Genomic DNA, 5893 nt, shown 5'->3' on the forward strand with positions numbered 1-5893 from the left:
AGAGGGTATATTCCAATGCTTCATGTGACCAATATTTGGAGTGCTCGACGCTTCAACGAGAGAAGAAGGTACAGTTATGTGTGTATAAATATAGACAGTGCAATCTCCTGATATCACATCAGGTTCAACAGTATAATAAGATAAAAATAATAATTTGACTGTATTTAAGTTCTGCATGGCTACTCAACATAAAACTATAGCTAAAAAGAAGAATGGGTGGTTTGGGGAGTTGACAGGAGGATCAGTTGTTAGCTGTTCAAATCTAGTCCAGGTTGCCAGCAGCAATAGTGATAGTAAAGGAACTACCACTGCTATTACCTCCTGGCAGCTGTTTCACTGAAGTAAAATGAGACAGTGGACTACTCCCATCTTTTTAGGTTACCCATCCCTCCAGTTTCTAGACAGTGCCAAAAAAGATCTCAGACTGCACCCTAGAAGAGAGGTGTCAATGCACAAAACTCAGTGAGGGCATCTTGAGTGATACTAAGCACACCTAGAAGTAAGAAACTTCAGGCCAGAATCACAATATCTTCTGAGCCCTAAAAGAGCCTCTTTCAGTGCAGTGACTGCTTTTATGGTTTTGTGAACATCTCCTGGTGATTTCCTCAATGCTAAATCCTTAACTGTCCCTCTTGGTGGTCCAGGACTCACTGATTTTGACCAGATTTTCACTCAATGTTTCTGTGTGAATGAGAACAGAGATGCTTTGTCCTGGCCATGGTGACAGGGTTTGATCCCTGCTAGGACTACAGGGTGTATTATATAATGACATTTACCCTGTCCTAGTGTTTACATGGTCCTCTTCCCTCTCCCACCACATACAACCATACAGGGGTTCCTTCTGCCTCCCTCAGCAGCAGCTGATCCTGCCAGTGCCACCTCCTGTTATTGGAGTTGTTTCCTGGGACAGAGTTATTGTTCTCCCCATGGCATGAGTCAGGTCTCAGCAGTAGGGCCAGCAGTATGTGTGTGGCTGAGGGACCTCAACAGGAGCCTGGGGATAACATGATGGACAAGCTGCTGCGGTGAGATACATCGTGTTGGAAGGAGTAGAAGACAGGGAGGAAGGTTTGCCATGAGCTACATGACCACTATTCAGTAGACATACAAGAAAATTCTTATTTTCTGCTGACCTAGCACTCTCACAAGCCACCTGCTCACTCTTTGGTTTAGAAGATGACCTGAGCAACACTGTGACAAAATTCAGCTCTGACACAGCAGAGCTCCCCTGGCTGAGATGGTCTCAGGATTAATGTGTGGCACATTGGTGTTGTCTTTATGAGTCCTGCCCACATGGCTGGCAAAACCCAGGCAGCACTGTCAGCATGTCTGACTGATGCAAAGTTGCAAGGCCATGGTGGAGCTCAGACCCCTCCTTCATGTTGCTACTGGAACATAAAGGTGAGCACCCCATGGGCAGGCAGCAGACAAATGCCTGCGCATAAGTGCTGCTGTGTTCTCACTCAGGCGTATGAGCCTTTGCGTCAGTGATGCTCCTGGGAAAGGAGGCTCTCACCAGCTCCCAGAGCTGACTGTCACAGGGTAGAGCAGGGGAACAAAATGCTTCTTTCATGCCTGGACATCTCCCACTCACAGCCTGAGCAGCATCTTGTCTGGAGCACCTCTTATGCCTCTATCCTCAGCCAGCGTTTATATGGAACCTACCAGGATAAGAAATCCTGATAAATACTACCTTGGAGTTGCAAGGCAACTTCTAACAGCTGTTCCTATGAAAGGTCCTTGTAGCACCTCAGTCTCAGCAAACGATGTCATAACCCATGGGATGGGAAGGAGAGTCCTTTTCAGAAGGGAGGAGGTAAAAGTGGACTTCAACAGGGTAAAAAACCCCAACACTTTGCTTTTTACTTCATAGTGAAAATGGCATTTTCAGGAGAAAATTTGAATACCAAAATATTTGAGCCAAAAAATAAAGTTTTTAATTTTTGGCAGCTCAGGACAAGTTTGGGCTGCTCAGTTTTTGACAGTAAAGCAACATATATTCGCACCATTTTTTTTGGTCTTCTTTTACAGTATGCTGACATTTTCAAATGCATTTTCTCTCAAAATGCAGTTTCTCTTGAACATTTTCAACAACGCTTTTTCACAGTATTTAATTCTCAGGGTTTCTCACTGCCAGAGGAGCAGCCAAGGATCCAGGAAGGAGCTGTGGAAATGCATTAGCTATGCAGGCTCTCAAGAGCAGCTTGGAGTCATGGTGGATCCCTTCAACCCTGGCCTTTGGCACTGGCTGGTGTTGTCCAAGTCTGAAGAGGGGCAGAGATGCAGCAGAGTTCCCAGCCCACTTCTCCAGTGGGGAAGCTAAAAATGATGGGTGTGAAGATAAAGAGTCAAGTCAAATGCGCCTTTGATCAAATCATGAAGTCTTAGCACGACAGCAGAAAAAGCAGAATATGTCATGCCTCAGCATTGTCTCACTACTTGTGCCAAGCCTTGCATTCAGGGAGGGCATCTCCCAGTCAGTCCACAGCTGTAACAGAGCATGGACAGTCCCCTGTGGTTGCTGCCAAAGGCAGTGTCCCAAACCTCTGTGCTGCTACATTACATTGTGGTTGAAAATGCTATGGTGGGTCCTCTATACATTCCTGAAAAAAAAGTGCAGGCAGCACTGACCGAAGCCCTGGAGGGGTTGGGAGTGGCATCCCTCTTGCTCTGCTCAGAGCAATCTCCCTGGACCATGCAACTTGGAGACACAACTCAGAGAAACATGAGAAGGTCTTGGGACAGAGTGGGAAAACATGTTCGACAAAATTTACCTGGATTTTCTTACTGGATAGAAATGTTATATAATTATTTTCGCTACAGACATCTTTCTTCCTTTGGGCCAGTCCACCTCCACAAACTTTCAGCCAGAGGAATTCCCATTTCATGTGTAGAACATCAGAGTACTGCGCACACATAACCAGAACTGACACAGGCAGCCACCAGGAACTACACTGAAAGTGACTGAAATATGCTGATGCAATCCCACTCCCCTGTTCATTCAGCCCATCAGAATAGAAATGATGTCTAACGGGTTTCTGAGCTACTCTGAGCAAACAGTCTGAAAATATAAGTCTTGGTCTTGTGCATGCCCAGAGTGTTGAGCTAATAATACTTGTCTCACATGTAAGCAGCTGCAAAACCTGGTATTTACACAAGGATTCACAGAGATGAGAAAAGACTGCTTTTTTTTTTTTTTCCCCTAGATGACAGGCTCTGGTTCAAATGGAGATTAATTTGGGAAAACCCTCTGCTGTGTGTCATACAGCATGCCAGGTTAAATGACGACAGCACACTTTTTTTTTTAATACTTGAAGATTAACTTTAGAGCATTGACATCACTCCCACGTCATTATAGGAGCATTTTTACCTACCAAAGCACACAACATTTTGCATGTCAAATAGATTGTGAGCAAAGTGAAACTCTGCCTTTAAAAGCATTCAATCAACAAGCTCACAAATGAACTTGGCATAAATACAGTTACACCCAAATACCCTTGCTGGTGGGAGCCATGTTTTTGCAGAGCACACATGCTTGACTTACCTTTGACAAGTTGGCCCCAATTTCAAAGCTTGGAGCTGCCTTTAAATAGGCTTTTCTAAGACTTGGGCATCAGCTGGCACATACTTTGGCTGGCAACACAAGGGTTGTTGTCTCAGCCACCCAGAAGTAAAATGCAGAAGATGACTTTTATGAGGCCAATTAATAGAGCTGGAAAATATAATTCAGTTTTTAGCTACCCAAGACCTGACACGAGTAGTTTTGGGGGATTTTTTCAGATTTATCAGGTGGTCTAATAAATCACATCCCCCTTCTACAACGCTTGCATAGCTTCCACAGAGAAATGATGAAGCAGGTGATGCTCTTGCTGGCAGAGCCCAGCAGAGCTAATGGGAGGGTGGGTATGGCAATGTCTGATACATCAGATTGCTGCAGGACTTGGAACAGTTTACAAACTCAAACCAACCCTCAAATCCACATGCTTTCTAGGAATTAGAATTTGGGGGTCTTGGTATATACATTAGACTGGTCCCAACTAATATTTTTAGAATTACAAAGGCACATGAATCAGAATTTCAGCTCCGGAGTGCTTCTGACTCCTCATCTAACACCAGCACAACACTAAAGCAACAAAAAAATGAATGCAGAGAGACAGACACAGTCTTAACTGAATTTGTGATATCTAAGGTCTCACTCTTCACCATACTTGTAGTCATATTTTATTCTAAATCCCTCCCCCTCTCTCTCCATAAATGGTATGTTTTTGAGGAAAAAGGCAGAGTGTCCTTCAGCATCATTGGGGATACCAAGGCAGTTGCAAATGAAGTTTCCAGCTTTGCAGAATTTGGGCTGTGTGCTATAATACAAAATGGCTAACTCTGGCCCCAAAAAATCCCAGGCAACATCCCTGAATTCCATGATGCTATTGCAGTTTTTCCGTTGGTAAGAGAAGCCTTAGTACATATTTCATGCTTAAAAAGGAGAACTATGGTTAACACAATAGGTTCAAAGTTCTTCCAAATAAAACAGTTGGAACTGACACACACTGTATGTATTTCCTATTGCTTTAAGGGCTCCAGCTGCTCTGCCTCTGCAGTGGCAGTACATCTGTGCTGCTGTGGAGGCAAAAACAGAAAAAGGATGAGGAAAATAAATTCAGATATTTTTGTCTGATGCTTCCATCTTGTGGCCAACTCAGAAAAGAAAATTTTAGCTCTTTATTTCAATGAAGGTGTTAACAAATGTAAGGAAACATTGAATTTTTTTAAGGTGTCCCTAATCCTTATCTCTAGTTGTATGGAAGAGGATGAACTGGGTTTGGAAGTTATATAAGGTTTCCCTTTGAAAGACATTGAACATCAATGCCAACAGAGGAAGGGGCTGGTGTGTCCTCTGCCACCCACTATTTTTTGGTCTGCTATGAGCTGGCTGTGCCAAGGGGTGCAGGACAGAGACAGGGACAAGCACAAGAGTGCTGAGCCCAACCCCTTACCTTGTTGTAGACATCAGTTATGGGACTCTCATGATATATAGACTCTGCTTCAGTTGGTGACTTCAAGGGCTCTTCCAACTCATGAGGTGACTTTCTCTCTTCTTTGTTTTTGACTGTATGAAAGGGTTTCCGTCGCTTTCCTCTGATCTTTCCCAAGGATTATGCCAGCACACAGCTCTCATACCACATGATCTTTAATGATGAGGATAAGGTGATGGGATACAACCATCTTGCTGACTTGTTACAAAGGCACTGTGCCTCAGGTTCTCAGAGCCACTGGAAGCATCTCAGGGTGATTGGATGACTTGTTTCTGGCTGGTAAACCTGCTGCTTCTCTTTTGCACCACTCATAGCAGTCCGGAAGCTTAGCCAAAGACCTTTTTATCTGAATAAACTAAGGTCACCAGCATAGGGCCCACATAGAAAGCCATTTCTTATTTTTTCCTTCCTATCCTGGCCAGATGCCCACCTTTCTCTGCTACTCCAGGCACAGAATTTCTCTCCCTCAGCTTCTCTCTCCTGGGCACACTGCCACTGTTGTGTGCCAGTGTGCTCCCTTGGCACATTTCCAGCCAAATCCTTGCAGAGGTCTTCAGACAGAAAGCAAAATGGTGAGTGGGACTCCTGTCAGACACCCAGTCTGAGATTATCAGTGGGGTGAGGGGCTAGGTGTTTGCCCAAAATGGATCTACTACAGCAAGAGGGTGAGAAACTCACTAACCATGCTTGCCAGCATGGATAGGCATGCTCACAGGCACACACAGTCATACCCCACTACACATGGGAGAATACATCCCACTCTGCAAAGCAAAAGAAGGGGATGGAGAGCTGAACCCAAGCTCCGTAGCCAGGCTCTTGCATAGAGAGGGATTTTGGTACCTCACCCTTTACCCGGCACA

The sequence above is a fragment of the Acanthisitta chloris genome, unplaced genomic scaffold, assembly GCF_000695815.1.
Source record: "Acanthisitta chloris isolate BGI_N310 unplaced genomic scaffold, ASM69581v1 scaffold6946, whole genome shotgun sequence".
NCBI classification, from domain to species: Eukaryota; Metazoa; Chordata; class Aves; order Passeriformes; family Acanthisittidae; genus Acanthisitta; species Acanthisitta chloris.